This window comes from Cynocephalus volans, chromosome 15, assembly GCF_027409185.1.
Source record: "Cynocephalus volans isolate mCynVol1 chromosome 15, mCynVol1.pri, whole genome shotgun sequence".
Lineage (NCBI taxonomy): Eukaryota > Metazoa > Chordata > Mammalia > Dermoptera > Cynocephalidae > Cynocephalus > Cynocephalus volans.
The window spans coordinates 52,197,280-52,214,298 of record NC_084474.1 but is presented as its reverse complement, the minus strand read 5'-3'; the positions used below and the strand labels follow the sequence as shown (position 1 = coordinate 52,214,298).

Below are 17,019 nucleotides of genomic sequence, written 5' to 3'. Positions count from 1 at the left end.
AGAGGCAGTTGACCTCTCGCCTGGTACCACACCTGTGACTTGGGTAGCTGTCACTGGCAGCATGGCTACATTCCTTTGTGGTTAGTCGGGGGAAGAGGAATACCACTCTGAGAACAGTGGCTGTGGCTGCAGGCTCTGAACAACTTTTCAGGCCCCGTCTGATCCTTGGCCTCTGCTAGCCACCCCTCTCCATGGCTTGAAATCATGATCTCAGCCCAAGTCTAACCCCACCCTGCCCCACCCCAACCCCTCTGCCTGGTTCTCACTCCAGGCGGGGGCAATCGAGGTAACCACCACTCAAAAGCATGTGTCAACAGCAAGAATTCCTCGTGGTTCATCCACCCAACTCTGTGCTGAGTTCCTATAACCAGGTTTTGGACTTTGTCCTGGGTCTGCACTGAAAACCTAGAGAGGGCAACTGCACGTCTGCAAAGCTCCTTGGGGCTAAGTCCTCATCAGGAACCCTGCTCCCCTCTCACAGATAGCTCCTGTATTTCACTTTGTGAGGGAATATCTTGTCTTCAGCCTCTGGTCCCTTAGCTGCCCCTTTCCCTCTGGCTGATTTTGTATTAGAGTCCTCCTGGCAACTGCTTCCTGTGAAAAGTTCCTCAAAACCACACACATGCCTGGGATCTACATTTTCAGCGCTTAATAGGATCTGCCCTTCAAAATAAAGATGTACAGTAGAATCCTCTGAAGTTAATATGGAAATTAGGCCAGAAAAATAAGATTAAAATACTCTAGGAAAGAAAATGGGAAGATCACGACCCATGGAAAGGATATGCACGTCCCAACCTGAGGAGCTCTCAGCTCGGGGCCACCCCCCTCGCAGCCCCCCAGCAAGCTGGCCACAGCTGTGAGAGGGGCAGCCTCTCTCCCCTGCCCTCTTCCTGCTGTTGGGAGCCAGCTGTAGGATTGAACCTGAGTCTGCCCCAACGTGACAATCTCAGCAGGAAAATGGCTACACTTAGATTGAAAATGTTGAGTCTGGCTTGACCCTGGGCTCTCATTTCTTACCTCTGCCCTGAGTGCAGACCCTGCTCATGCCCAGGCACACAGCACTCAACAACTGCCAACTCCTCTTCCACTGCTGCCTCCCTCGCAAGGCTTCTTTCTGGCTTTGCCTTTGGAACCCCGTTCTGTTGACAATGCCCACCGGCATGGCTTCCAGCTCTTTGTGGAGCCTCCTTCTTCCCTTCATTTGAAACAAGGACCTTGTGAGTCCTCACAGGACCCATAGCCCATGTGAGTGGAGGCTGCTCATTCTCCCGCCCCCAGTTTACTGGAGGCCTGGAAGCCACTGTCGGCATTCTCGTAGCTTCTTGCTGTTTATAGGCAGATATGTGCTCACATCCTCTGCAAAATCCCCCTGCTTTGAGACCTGTGCCATCCTCCTACACCATCTGTAATGTTTAGAATTAGTTCCTCTGTTGACAGAAACCCCAAAATAACAGTGTCTCTAACACTCAAGATTGTATTTTTTAAGTTACAGAAGTCTCGGAGGTAGATTGTGCAGGGCAGGTGTGTGGGTCCCTGAGGACCCCCAAGCTTCTTCCCACTCACTGCCCTGCTGTCCTCAAGGCAGGACCCTTGTCCTTGTGGCCCAGATGCAGCCCCCTTCAGGCATCACCTCAGCACTCCAGGCTGGCCATAGAGGAAAGGAAACAAGAGGGGCTTCCACAGGTACCACAGCAGTCACATGGCCATGCCGAGCAACCAGACAGGCTGGGCAATGTCATTTTAAAAAGTCTGGGTGGCAACGATCCTGGCTAAAAGTCCAACCGCTTTATTGCTAAGGAGGAAGGGGCCGAGGGGTGCTGGAAGGCAGCTCTGAGTCCCTCCTATGCCATGCTCTGCCCCTCCCTGCCCCCCACATCTTAGGTCTTCCCTCGCTAGCTCTAGGACTTCCAGGCTCGCTTCCCTCTAATGTCCCATCATCTCGGGAGACCTCAGCATCTGTGCCAATGGCATCTCAATGCCAATGGCTTTACCTCCAGGCAGCCTCCCCCCCATGGCCACAGCACAGGGCTTGTCCCACCGCAGGTGTCTGTCTGCCCACAGCCTCTCATCCTTCTTGCTCTCTCCTCCCTCCTGTTAAATCTATTCTAGGATTTCATGGGGATCTTGAGTTCCTTGCCTCCTCCCCACTTACCAAGTAAAGGAGCCCATCCTCAGTTCCTTCCATTTCTCCCCTCTTGCCTCTGAGCTCACAGCCTCATGGTCATCTATCTTCCTCTTGCCCACACCCCAGCCCCCTCCGAGGCCTCCCTCTCCCATGCCTGCCCCTCCGGCCCAGCAGCCCACGCAGCCTCAGTGCACGGCCTCACACAGCGCTCCCAAAGCCTCTTCTGTGGACTTTGTCAGCTGCTGCTCCCATTTCCCTTTGCAGCTTTTCAGACCCTAACGCTTTCCTCAAGTGTGACCCACCCCCATCTCCCCTGCCTCCCAGTAATAACCCTGCTTCCTTTTTAGAAAAGTTGTCCTCGGGAGATGCCCCTCCACTTCCTGCCCTACCACCTGCAAGCTCCTCTGTCCCCTTTTCCGAGGAGGAGCAGTCTCCTCGCTGAGCTGACCAGGCTGTCTACAGGCAGTGATGCTTCTAATCTTCCTGACTTCTCTAGATCATCATTCCTTTGAGTTCTCCCCTTGATTTCCTGTACCTTCAACCTCTTCTTCACTGACTTCTTCCTCCCTGGATATAAAAATGAGGATCTCTTCCAACTTTAAAAAGTCCTCCAGGAGTCCACTCTAACTATTGCCCTAGACAGATCCTTTCACAGCTGAGTTTGTTGAGAAAGTTGTCTATGCACCCTTTATCCACTTCCTCACCCACTTTAGGTTTCTCCCCTCTCCTGTCTGGAAGCTGGGCCACGGTTCCTACTGATGTGGGTTTTTCAGGCCTCTCCTTAGAGACTCCCCTAGGGTGGGAGACACTGTCAGCAACTCCCCCACTCCTTGCCGGAAAGTCTCTCTTCCCGTACTTTTCCTGGCACTGCTCTTTCTCTAGTCACCCTTGTCTGTCTCCTGTGCCAGCTCCTTTTCCTCTGGGTGTTTTGGGAATGTTGTGTTCTCCCAGTGTTTCCCATAGGCCCATGTGTTGAGGGGTTAGAAATCTTGATTCTCATTTGATTTTAGAATAGGGTTTTTAGGTAAATGCATGCATAGGACAAAAGCCCGTGGGAAGGGGGCCATAGCCCAAAGATAGCATGGCAAAAACCCATCTAATCAACTCTAATCACTTTTTAGGAATGGGATTGTATACTTTAATGTTTTAAGAGATAACAGGTAGTTGTCATACCGATCCTGTTAAGAGATTTTAAGAATTACTGAAGGGAAAGTTGTGGAAAAAATGTTTGCTAGGGGCAAGCTGTCTGTTGGGGAAAACTTTAGAGATAACTGTATTTAAATTTTTTCATAAGAATGTAACTTTTGCTTAAGGAGAGGTTATACTTTAGATAATGAGCCAGTTTGACCAACTTAGCTTTTCACTAATTGTACTTTGGAATGTCACTTTGTTTATTTTAATGATGTTACTAGTTTCCATTGTTAAGCTATACTTAGCCATAGATAACTTTTGTAACTCTGCTGATATCCTTGTGTCCTTTTGTAATGATTGAATCAACTGAATTTTCTTGTGAAACTTTCTTGTCTTTACAATATAAGACAGAAGCTAACTTTGGATGGGTGCTGTAACCCAGTTTTTCTCTGTGATACAGACCCTTCAGGCTTCTCAATGCATTCATGGTGCTTTGAGTAATCCTTTTTTCATCTCCATTACACAGTGGGAAGTGTAACACCCATGGCTCTTTTCCTCTTAGGGCCCATATCCCTTCCTACAGTGATCTTTCATACCCAGTATTTCAGCTGCTACCTACATCCCAGCAGGTTTCTGGTTTCCTGGTTTTTGTTTTGGGGTTTTTTTTTTTTTTGGTGGCTGGTTGGTATGTGGATCCAAACCCTTGACCTTGAGGTTTGCAGTTTGACTGAAGCTAAGTTTGCCCAGTCCTCAGGCCTGTTTGGGCATGACTGGGGGCCTGGTGAGTAGACTTGCCTAGCTCTATTTGTAAGGGAACTGGGAGTCTCCTGGGAAAGAACCAACCAGGCTGTTGTTTCATCTCTATCACAATCAATCAACAGATTTAATTCAACACATGTTAACAGGCACTTTTCTAAGCACTGAGGAAACGAAACAGACAAAAACTTGTGGTCTTCATAGTGACAGATATAAACAAGGCAAATCAGTAACATAACATTGTGAGAAGTGCTGCAGGGTGAAGGGATAGGAAATGTGTGTGTGTTGACATTTGAGATAGGGTGATCACTGAGATGGTGACATTTGAGCAAAGACTGAGGGGGTCGTATATGACCATGTGTGGATAGGGTATTCCAGGCTGAGGGACAGTAGGTGCAAAGGTCCCATTATGTAAAATGTATGGGAGGCCATTGCTTTGGACTGAGTTTCTGCCCTAGGTCCAACAGACCAGACCAAACCAGAATGAAGTCACTTGTTCTGGGATGCCATGTAATCAAACTGAACTTTAAAATGGGCGAGTTTTCGAAAAAACAAGAGAGTCACAGCAACTGATAAGAAGGGGCCCAGTTTACCTGAGCAGGCATCATGAGGAGGTCCCCTTTGTTTTAACCCTATAAGGAGAGTGACTTTGAAGTGACCAATCTACTTTTTGTTCCCTGTTTCAGCCCTTTCTGCCTATAAGGCCCACCTCCTCTGCTCAGCTCATCAGAGTGCCTTTTCTAAATCTTAAATGGGATGCTGCCCTATTCATGAATCCCTAATAAAAGCCAATTAGATCTTTCAACTAAATTGGTTGAAATTTGTTTTTTAATAGTCCTGAGAGGACAGAAAAGATCCTTTGCTTAAAGACTGAAGAAAGTAGAGTGAGTCAGGATAAGGTCAGAGCAATAGTAATGGGTGTGTGTACATGCAGGTGTCGGGGGGTATTAAGTCTGAGAGCCCAGGGCTTTGTAAGAACTTGTGTTTTACTCTGAGGTGGGAAGACTAGGGAGGGTTTTGAGCAAAGCAGTGCCATGGTCTGATTAATGTTTTAAAAAGCTCACTCAGTTTAGTGTGTTAAGAATAGGTCAAAGAGCAGAAACAGGAAGACCTATTGTAATAATCCAGGCAAGAGAAAATCATGGCTGGGTCTGGGCTGGGAACAATGGAGGTGGTGAGAAGATGTTAGAATCTGCTTTCTTTTAAGGGTAGCACCAACAGAATTTGCTAATGGTGAGCCCACAGATGAAGCTATTTTAGACTGAATAATCTAGACTCTGGATATTGATTATTACCTACTTGAATGATACCTTCAGCTTGCAAGAGACATTAGGGATGTTTTTCCCTGAAGCAAATTGATGTTTCTATTGACAATCGTTGTAAAAAGATGCTAATTCTGGGGTTGGAAGAGAGGGAGGCTTGGACTGGGGCTAGGGTGTTAGTGGGGCCTGGATCTCCAGGTGTGGAGATGCTGGGGACATTCCTGGTGATAGTGGAGTTGGCATTGTTGTTGGTGATAGTGGAGATGTTGTAGTTGTTGGTAGTGGTGGTGGTGTTGGTAGTGGTAGGGATGGCATTCTTGTTGATAGTTGCAGTGTTGGCATTGGTGGTGATGGTAGTGGTGGTGTTGGCATTTACATTGGTAGTGTGGTGTTGGCTCTGTTATTGGTAGTGGTGATGTTGGTGTTGTTGGTAGTGTGGTGTTGGCATTGATGTTGGTAGTGGAAGTGTTGTTGGTAGTGGTGGTGTTGGGGTTGTTGCTGCGGTTGGCATTGGTGGTGGTGATAGTTCCAGTGTTGGCATTGTTGTTGGTAGCTGTGCTGTTGGCATTGTTGTTGTGGTAGTGTGGTGTTGGCATTGTTGGTATTGGTGGTACTGGCATTGGTAGCAGTAGTCATGGTATTGGCATTGTTTTTGGTAGTGTGGTGTTGACACTGTTGCTGATAGCTGTGGTGTTGGCATTACTGTTGGTGGTAGTGGAGGTGTTGGGGTTGTTGGGGTTGGTGGTGGTGATAGTTCTAATGTTGGTATTGTTGTTGGTAGTTGTGGTGTTGGCATTGTTGTTAGTAGTGATAATATTGTTGTTATTATTGGTAGTGTGGTGTTGGCACTCTTGTGGTGGTGATAGTGATAGTACTGGCATTGTTTGTCGTGGCATTGGCATTGTTGTTGGTAATGGTGGTTTTGGTGGTGGTGGTGGTAGTTGTGGTGGTGTTGTTTTGGTGGTGTGATGTTGGCATTGTTGGTGGTGGTAGTGGTGGTGCTGGCATTGGTGGTGGTGGTGGTAGTCATGGTGCTGGTGATGGCAGTGGAGGCTGAGTGAGTTAGCTCTGACCTGGAGGCAGACTGGGACCTTGATGAGGCTTGGCTGCTGAGGGACTAGGGTGGGGCTGGATCCTGTTGGTTTTCTGAGAAGCTGCTTCTAGTTGTGGTCATACTTTACCTGCTTGTTGTGCATTTGTTCTTTTTCAATGCAGACAGCAATGCCCTTGATGATGGGCACTGGTCACAGTAGGTCAGGATAATGGTGGTGGTTTCTGGAATGAGCATCAGGTCCCAGCCATGGCTCTGAGTCCTGGATGGTTCAAGATATCACTGCAGTGAGCAGGAGCCGGGAAGGGGGAAACCGTGGATACCATGTGGCAGCAGAAGTCCAGTTCAAGAAGTAAGTTCATGTAGGACCCCACCCCCCTCCAGCCAGGCCCCCCACACACCATAAAGTTTCCCAGAATTCCCTGGAGTGTATTTGAGAGGGGCTGGAGTTCCCTAAGAGTGGGAGGAGACAACAAGTGACTCAGCTTCATGCTATTTTTTACTCCAAGATCCTGTTGCCTGGGAAATGTAGTCAGCTGACTCCTAATCTTTCCCTCTAGACTAGCCTTCTCTCCTGATATCCATGCCTCCTGGGCATCCTGAGTTGGATATCCCAGACCTCACACCCAACATGTCCCCAGGTGAGCTCCTCTCCTCTGCAAACCTTCTCTGCCTCCTGTTCTCAATCTCCAGAGCGACACCACCAGCCAGCCAGCTGCCCAGGGCAGAGCCCTGGGTAAAATTCGACTTCCTCTTTCCTTCTGTGTGTTACATGCAATTGATTTCCAGGCCCTGTGTGCCACCTCCTCAGCATTTCCTGACTCCCTCTCCTTTTCCCCATCTTCATCCCCCACACAGCTCAGAGTGACCACCTGGTACTATCACCCTTCTGCTTGCCACTCTCCAGTGGCTCCCTCCTACCTCTGGGAACTGATGCACAGCAGATAGGCTTGTGTCCGTGTGGCCCAGGCTACTTGTCCCGCCTTTGGCCATTCCCTGCAGCACTTCATGCGGCAGTGATTCTGAACTGCTAATGGTTCCTGAACCTGCTGGCGTGGGGTGGGTGGGGGACTAGAGGGAATTTCAGAGTCCCCAGAAGGAATGGTATAGGAGAAACACTTAGAGTGTCTCACGGCCCCTCTCTCTTCTTCTAGGTTGGTGATTTTTGACTGGTGACGTGGGGGAAGAAACTGAGCACACCCAGCTGGGCATCTTCCCTTTCTTGTCTTGCAGAAGGATTCATTCAGGTCTGTTTTCCAATGTTCATTGATTGGGGTGGGCTCTGCTATGAGAAGGGGGTGCTCACAGTTTTCAGTGGGAGGAGTTCCATTTATGGGACACCAATTAGGAAACCCACTCCCTTCAGAGCACTATTTATTGTTCCCCTAAAGCCTAGCAAAACCAGGCTCCTCGAATCTTTGTGTTTCAGCATCTGCTTTCCCTTCCCTGAAATGTCCTGTCCTTCTTGTCCACATGGCACATTTCTTTCTTGTGTCCAGGGTCACTCAGGCTCCGCACTTGCTGTGGTGTTTGCCTCTCCTGCCTGCTCTTTTCCCCTGGCAGACTCCAGTGCTCCTTCCCCATGTTTCCACCACACTTCGTGCGTTCTTCATTGTTACAAGTACCTAACTCTATTGCAGTGTCTGTATGTCTAATGCAGGGTTTGTTTTCTTGGGGGCTGGGGGAGGGCAACCTTTTCACCTTTGTAGTCCTTGTCTGGCACACAGCGTTTTGGTGAATGTTTGCTGAATAATTCAGTTGATCATAATCTATTCAGCACATGTTATGTTCTAGGCATTGTGCATGGGGATACAAGATTAAATAAGATATGATAGGGACCCCTGGAGTTAGTGGAAAAGGCACACTTGCTATCAAATAATTGTCAAGTAACACAATGAGTCCTATACTAAATCCAAGAAGGATGGTCTACTTGTATGAGTACATATCTCATAGGTTAAGGATAAGATGAGAAAAAGCATGTAAAAGCATTCTGCGTGGTTACTGAGCACACGTCCAGGTAATGTTTGCAGGATTGAATGTGCCCTATTTTGTGGGAGCATAGAACTTAGAGCCTTGGTGTCTGCCTGGGTGCAGTTGGACGGACTTCACAGAGGAGTGACACTGGCATTGGATTCAGAGAAAGCAGCTGGAAATTGCATTCTGGAGGGAGGTCTTGGAGACAAGCTTCCCTGGGGCTGGAGCTGGGGGCTGTAACTGGGTAAAGCTGGAGGTAAGGTAGCTTCCAGGGGCGTCCACAGCAATATGGTCTGTGGTAATGTGTCCCCTGCCCCAGAAGCTGTAGAGTCATGCTGAGGCCCAAAGGGCTCTGTTTTGTTCTGAGGGAGCTTTCAGCTGAAGGACAAGCCTGGACAGGCCTCTGCTGCTGGGACTTTGTGCCCAGCTGTGTTTTATGGGAGCAGCTTGGAGCCCTGCCTTGTTCCTCCTGCCCCTCCCATCCCTGCAGGAAGGTCCCAAGGAGCCTCAGCCCAAATTCCTAAAGTGAGTTCCAGCCCGGGTTTAGAGTGGAAATGTGTTTTGCTTGGGGCTTCCTATTAAGCCTTGCAGCCCCCAAAACAAAGCAACTGTAATTCTTGCCTCACAGTGGAAGGCTTGGAGGTCAAGCAGCCCCCGGGATGAAATCCCAGTTCCTATAAGTTTTGACCTTGGGCAACTTGTCTGACCTTTTCAAGGTTCCTTCATCTGTCAAGTGGGGGTAATAAGGCCCACCTCCGAGGGTTGTTACCGGAACTCAGTAAGAAAACATGTGTTTTCTTCCTTTGCACAGTGAAGATCTTTATACCGAGCATTTATTATTCATAGTAGCTGTGTGGGAAGGTTGAAAGAAATGACGAGATTCTCACCTCTGATCTATTTAATCATGGAGTCCTATAGGTTCAGTGCTTCTCAAACTTTCATGTCTGCATCCCCCAGAGATCTGTAACAAGCACATTCTGATGCAGAAGGCCTGGAGGGACCTGAGACTCTGTACGTCTGAGCACCCAGGTGACGCCCATCCATGCTGCTGGGCCAGGACCACATCTGTGCAGCGAGCCTCTAGCCGCTTCCCTTCCCTCTGGCCCACCCCACCTGCAGGCCCCTCCCACCTCCACCAGGGCCCCTGCAATGGTTCTACATGGCCTGGCTGCCTCCAGCCTTCCTCGACTCTGACTCAGCACATGCCTCTCACTGTCGCTAGATGGTTCTTCCTGAAGTGCAGGAGAAACTTGCTGATGTATAGCCACATGTGATTGAAGGAGCTGTTGCCTCTGTCAGGGTGGTGGGGGTGGGGGGGACATAATTCTCTCAGCAGGAGATAGACTATTGTCTGGCAAAACACCTCAGAGGCTGCTTGGGGTGTGGGAGGTGAGTCAGCCAGGGCTTTTTCCTAAGGAGACCTTAAGTGGTCAAAGGCTTAGTGAGGAAGGTGGCTATTGCAGACATGATCTCCATGTGGTGGATGGTTGCCATTAGACACTTTGTTGTGACTCAGTTTCTCTGCTGAGAGTGGGTTTAGCAAGTACCTGGGTCCCTGGCCTATTGATCCATCATCAATGAGAAGCACCTGCTCTGGGGAGGAGGCCGAGAGGAAGAGCCCAGAGCCACCTCTCCCATCCCATCTGCCATCCCTGCTAACCTCCAACAGTGGGTGGGGAAGGAAGGGATAGTTCAGTTCCTCGGCCTTTTGGCCTTTAGGAAACAATAGTCACAGGGACATTTACACAGATGAAGTCCTGCTTGAAAGAGCTTGTAGCCATCTCCATAATGTGACTTGAGATACTCTGGAATAAAGAGAGAAATGGGCAGATGCATGCTGAATAGAGTTGATGCCCCAGTCTAGTGGCTCCCAGCATTGCTGGGATATGGATGCCACACAGGCCTTGTCTTCAACTGGGACAGCTTCCCCAGTTTTCTTCAGCGGGTAAGCAGCACTGTGCTGACTTTTCTTAGTTCTAATGTCAAGAAATATGAAATCGAGATTTACTAAATTGTGCAAAAATGAAGGAGGAGCTGTGCCCTGGAAGAGTCCTGAGTTGTAGCCAGAGATTCTGCCACTAGGGGCCGGAGTGGTTGATCTCAAGGTCAGAATCCAAGAGCAGATTTGGAAGAGCATAAGTTTCTAGCTGATGAATGAAAAGACGCAGATGGCAATTACTGCACATAAACCACATTAAACAGGACATTGGGGCCCCTGTGAGGCTTTATCTGCTTTTTTGGTCTTCTTGAATAGAAGAGATGATTGGCATGAGCTTGGCTGGTTTGTTAGCTACACACAGATGCGTGCTTGCAGCTGTAGTTGCGCTTGTCGGGCTGTCAGGAGGAAATTGTATACTGTGCATTGAAGGGCACCTGATTAAAGAGGAAGCTAAATGTCCGCCAGTGTTGGCTGTGATTCCACTTTGACAGAATGAACAGAAGATAAAGGAAATGTTTTAGAACATTTGAGGACCTGGAGCTAATCTATAACAAGTTATTTTACACCTATGGTGGCTCTGTGGAATTAAAAAAAACCACTTTCATAATCATCTTCTTTCATTTATCTATTAATCTCCTTACAGAAATTAATGGAGACAACTTTTACTTAAAAATTAAAATCATGTAAACTGGCAACTTAAATGTCAGAAAGAGATCAGAAACCCTAGAGAGGAAGTGGAGAGAAAATTCTGCCCAGAACCTAAAAAGATAAGAGACACTAGTCATAAATGTAATTCTGACCCTCTCTTGTCTTGCTTTTCCCACCTCCCTATATATGTGACCCTGATCAAGTTGAATTTCCCATGGCTTCCCCCCAAAATTGCAAAATTTCCCTATAATTTTAAAGGTGAAATCAGCATTCAGCAGCTTTCAGAGCCCAGAGACAGAGCCCAGGCCTGTCGCCTTTGGACAGGGCCCCTGCTCTGCGGCTCTCTCCCTACCCAGGAAGGTCACTCCCCATGTTTGTTCTTGACCCCAGTGCCTGTGAAAGCCCCTGTCCTGGCCTTGGCTCACATGGTGGGTGATGGGCCAAGGATGTCGTGCCTGAGATCAGGTCCTGAGAACAGGCTCATGGCCCCTGGACAGCCTTCTTCCCCTGCTCTGCTGAGAGGAGGAAACGTATACCCTGTGACTAGAGCTTGGCTCTCCTCCTCCAGCCCCTCTTTCTTCCCCTGAGGACCTCCTTAGTAGCTATCGCTTGAATGGTGAGCAGCACTTGGAGGTTTTGGGGGCCGAGGCCAACAGAGCAGGGAGGAGACAAGGGAGAGAGACAGGAGGCTGGAGCGTGGACAAGGCCTTGCAGGCCATGCTGAGAATGTGGGACTCTGTTCATTTTAAGCAGGGATATGATCTGGTCACATTTGACCCTCATACTCATGCAGCACTGGGTCCCCAGCTCCAGGGCTGGGGGACAGGCCTGAATACTCAGCCCACCAAGACTCCACTATCTGTGGACCTTGGTGGTGGAATCCAGGTAGGGTCAAAAGTGGCAGGTCCAGTTTGGGGCTCATTGCCCATCTGGGCTGCCCACCTCACTAGTGTCACTCCCCTGATTTCCCTTACTCCCCAGTGCCTTCTCTCTGGGCTGTAGTCACATTGTAGTTCTTTCAGTTTCTTGAAAGAGCTTCTTTCTTCTCCTGCTTCTGGGCCTACTCTAGACAGTATAAACAACCTTCACCTGGCTGGTGCCTGCTCGTTAGGCAGCACTTCCAATGCCTCATCCTGGCTTAGGCCCCATGCTATCTTGCAGGTACCCTTCTGAAACATTCACTTCATGTATGATTACATGGGTAGGGTGCACATCCCTTTTTTTGTGGCCTAATTGCCTCCTATTTTGTGTGTGGCTCCAGTACCCTGGTTTTATTTGGGTACCAACCCTCCTCCACTCTCAACCTTTGTGCTTTGGGTAAAGTTGACCAACCCCTGGGCTCCAAGAGAGGAGGACATGACCTAGGCTAGGTCATTCAGTATAATCCACCCCCTTCAGTTCAGTGATTGGCTCAAGAATGGGCAGGTGATCTAAATAACTAAGGACATATGATCCCTGGATTTTTGTTTGAGTTTTTGGGATCACTAGGTCACTTACTTCCACTGGTCTAAGGTAGTGATGGTGTGAGCCTGAAGCTGCTTGGGCCACCACGAGTAGCCTGAGAATTGAACCAGCTCAGAGGGTGCAGAGCCAAGAAATGAATCCTAGTGACATCATTTAAGGTCAGAATGAAGGTGTACCTAAAGCCACATCTATCCTTGAACATTTCAGCTACAGGAGCCAATCGATTCCCTTTTTAAACATAGACCTGTTTGGGTTGAATTTGCTGTCAGTTGTAATTGAATAATCTAAATGACAGCACTGGTCTATGTTGTCTTCTGCCATGAGTGCAGAAACTGTATTTGTCTCCCCACAGCCTGGCTCAGAGCCTGGTGCACAGGAATGTTCAATAAATGAACAAATTGAGGGGTCTCAAAGCTTCTCCAATCTTCCCTTCTCTCTTTCAGACCTGGAAATGAGGCAACAGGTTGGGGTTCTTTCTGGGTGATGATCTTGTTAGAGTGTCATTGGAACCTTTTTAGAGCGAGGAACTTCAACTACAAGAAGGCATCCACTTATCAGGTAAGACAAAAAGGGCCTGAGAAAGACTTGTTGCTCAATGAGATTTTCAGCGTGCCTGGTGTTCTACTGTTAGCAAGATTCCTTTGGCTTCTGATCTTGAGAACTCAAGAATTCTCTGTAAATATATATCTGTATTTGCTTATATGAGTGTTGGAAAAATATAGGAAAATGGTCAGTGCCCCTCAGATGTTCAGAATCTTGCTGAGCATTTGATGTAAATATGCACGTGCGCCCAGGTGTTCCTTGGTTATTGCCTAATGTAATTGTGCATGTGCACCCAGGTGTCCTGTGTTATGGATTTAAGTATAAAGGATGAGTGGCTCTGATCCACAGGGTTCCCCCACCCCCGGGATGTCCCTGGGGAGCCACGAGGAGGCCGCTACTGCTGCTGGAGGCAGTTGCTGCTGTTGCTGAAGACTGAGCTCGTGTCATCTGCCAATGGCTCCCGGGACCTCTCCCAATTACGTAGCTTGTGGACATGCATGTGAGGGGTCTGGTGACCCAGTCTGTATATGGGTTTGAAGGGTTTGAGCCCTAGCCCTGACAATACAAATGGAAACTCACTATAACTGAAATAATGAAATGTTTTGGCTTTAGTTATGAAATGTCTAGCCATACAATTAGTGTAGCTATTGCCTCAACCCAACAACTGGCATAGTCATGTAGCACAACAGTGAGAATAAAGAAACTCTAAAAAGATACACAAGAAACTAATAAAAATAGTTACCTGCAGAGATTTGGGATGGCCCAATGGAGGGCAGGCAGGCATAGGAATAAGAATTTTTATATTGTTTGAATTTTGAGCCATATGAATGTTTTGTCTCTTCAAAAATTAAATTAAAAAAATATCCATGAGAGTGCAGAACCATGAAGAGCCATTCAATATCAGCTCTTCACAGCTGTGGGAGAGGACATTTATTTATCAGTGCATTTTCAACTGGGGTAGCTTGTTTCATTAGGGGAGGCCCTGATAGACTGGACAGGAGTGGTTTGTTTTGGCTGAGGGAGAATAGGTGGGAAGAGAGATGCAGAACCTATGGGCCAGCTGGGGAGGTCCGGCTTGGGCACCTCAACACAGCTGACAAGGTGGGAGGGAGAAGAATTAGGCCAAAAAGATGGGTGGAGCTATCAAAGATATCAAAGATAGTCTTTCTCGGGGCCACCTGCCCCTGGCCAGACTTGATGATTTCCAAGACTCATTTCTTGTTCAACATGTTCCTTACACTAGCCATCTTTATGTCTGGACTCACGTCCTCTCACCAATCTGAGCCTGTTGGCAAAGGGGCTGGGTTAGTGATTTAGTCTAGTATCCCTTCTAGTTCTGGTGCTCACATTGAAGATGCCATCTTCTCCCCACACCCCCTGCCCTAAAGCCCTGCTCCTGTTGAGAAAAGATATGTCATAACCAGGGAACACATGTCCCTTCATGACACGCCAAGCTTCAACACTGAAGAGAGTTTTGGAGTCAAAGCATCTATCAAGGGCATCCACAGTTCCTTCCTGTGTTTAAATATTGCTCATTAAGGGTAAGTAGAGGTGCTGACTTATCTAAGTGTGCAGCTGACATCCTTCCTGCCCTGCTCACCCACGTCCTCTGGGCTCCCTTGCAGGCCTCCAAGGGCCCTCCTGCCACAGCACGCTCCCACCCTGGCCAGGGGCCCTCAGCAGCTGAAACCTGTGCTGGTGACCGTGATCCTACAAAGGCTGCTGCTGTTCACTTCAGAGATTCTCATGGGGAAGGTGGGCCCTTCCTCTCCTTAGGAATGCAGTGGTGGCAGCGGCTGTGGTAGTCAGTGGTCAGGGGCGGACAGCTTTTGAGGCTGACTGGTGGGGAGGGGGGTGGTGGAGGCTGGTCTGTGGGGCTGGAGGAGGGGTGGGAAGGCGGGAGTCCTGGTGGGAACATTCACCACAGGACTCAGGTTTCGATTCGGATATTATAGTAAATGAGACAATAAATACACAGGGACAGGACTGAAAGATGCTCATTGTGTCACAACAGTCAGCTCCTGGCATCCAGCTCTTATGGCAGGGCAAAAGCGACAGCAGCTGCTCACAGATGGGAGAACACAGTGGGGGAAAGGTGCCTTTCCAGCCTGGCAGAACCCCCGCCTAGAAGGCACTGTGAAAAACGACATATATGTATAGTATCTACTATCTATTATCTATGGTATATGTAATAAATTCTGTAATTATGTTACAATGTGGCCTGTCCTTTTGTATTAATATGTTAATTTGCTCAATAGAACAATTTAAACAGTATCAGAATTTTGTGACCTTGTTTTTAGACTTATTTTCTGATTGACTGGGAGGCATAAGAAATGGGGGCAAAACAGGTTTTTCTTCTTTACTGGGAGGCTCTCTGGGGACATGGCTGGCCCAGAGAGCCCTCCTCTGAGGGGGTGGCTCATGGCTGCCCAGGCAGCCAATGGGGAATTGGGATGACATGAAGCGCTGACCCAGCATCATCCAGTGTCCTGAGCACACCTTGCCCCTGCCCTTCATCTGCCTCGAGTGAGGGAAGTGCCATGGATGTCAGGTGTGTTCCATGCCAGGGGCTTCCGTACTGGGAGCTCCATGTCCCTGTCACCCGGTAGCTGGGATTGGATTGCTTGAACTCTTTGCCCAGAACATCATAATTCATACACCTATTTATTTTTGAAATTCGACTTTGATTGGCTCCTAGTTTCTCAAATATTTTTCACTTCTTTTTTCTCCCTGACTTCCCACTCTCAATCCCTGCCAACAGGAATCTTATAACCAGTTCACTTTCTCACTCCCTCCTGGCCCCATGTCCAGCCCCCTTCTCCCGTGAAGCCCTTGACAAAAGTCTTCGCTGAGTGTGAGGTAATGGCTTAGAAGCTTGTTGGCAGCCTCTCGTGCTGCGAAGCAAAGGGAGTGAGGCTGAGATACCTAAGCTATGGCAGGGAGAGATGAAGAAAGAACCAGAGGATGGGCCAGATGTTTTTTTTCCTTTTCTTTTTCAGTGCTGTAATCTTTAGAAGCTACGTAGGCTGTATGACTTGAAGTCTTGGACTTCAGCTAAAAACTATGTGTCTACAATATGAGTTATATTATGAGAAAGGGAGATGGTAAACAAAACGAGTTTGGGCTGAAATTTCAGTTTAACAATTTAGGTGAACAATTTTCTGGGGAAAAATTACTAATTAATTTGACTCGAGAAGCAATAAAAATATGTATGAACTATTTTATCCTATTTCCTGCGATTTCCTGTATGTTTAAAATATTTCATAATAAAATATTTTTTAAAAAGCCAATAATGCTTAACAGATATTTCTTTTAGGGAAAAAATTAGCGACTCTCATTCATAATTGGTACTAATATAAATTGATACAGTCTTCTGGTCCCAGGCGCCTCGGCCGCTGCAGGTTACCATACAGACATGGCCGAGTCCAAGAACCACATCACACACAACCAATCCCAGAAATGGCACAGAAATGGCATTAAGAAACCTCGACTACAAAGATATGAATGTCTTAAGGAGGTAGACCCCAAGTTCCCGAGGAACATGAGCTTTGCCAAGAAGCACAGAAGGGACTGAAGAAAATAGAGGCCAACAATGCCAAGGCCATGTGTGCATGTGCTGAGGCTATCAAGGCCCTTATAAAGCCCAAGGAGGTCAAGCCCAAGATCCCAAAGGGCACCAGCCGCAAGCTTGACTAACTTGCCTACATTGCCCACTCCAAGCTTGGGAAGCATGCTCGTGCCCGCACTGCCAAGGGTCTCAGGCTCTGCCACCCAAAGGCCAAGGCCAAGCCTCAAACCAAGGCCTAGGACGCGGCTTCCGCTGCAGCTCCAGCTCAGGCTCCAAATGGTGGCAAGGCCCCCATAATGGCTCTAGAATAGGGGCCTCTGACTGCCAATGTGATGACAGAAAGACTGGTGTGACCCCTGGGCTGCTGTCCTTCTGTGTTTGTATGAATAAACCTGAGGCAGGAAAAAATTGATACAATCTTGTAAAAGGGTAATTTAGCAATATCATCTAAATTAAAAACGTGTATATTCTATGACAGAGCAATCCAACTTTTTGGGGGGTGGGGGGCCTTAAAAGAACCACCATTTATTTTATTGTATCTCCTATTTTGTGGATCAT

At 48.1% G+C, this 17,019-nt stretch overlaps 1 pseudogene; it reads left to right on the top strand.

Moving 5' to 3' along the window:
* The first annotated feature begins 16,308 nt into the window (after positions 1–16,308).
* On the top strand, positions 16,309–16,772 carry LOC134363680 (large ribosomal subunit protein eL29-like; annotated as a pseudogene).
* Positions 16,773–17,019: the final 247 nt, after the last annotated feature.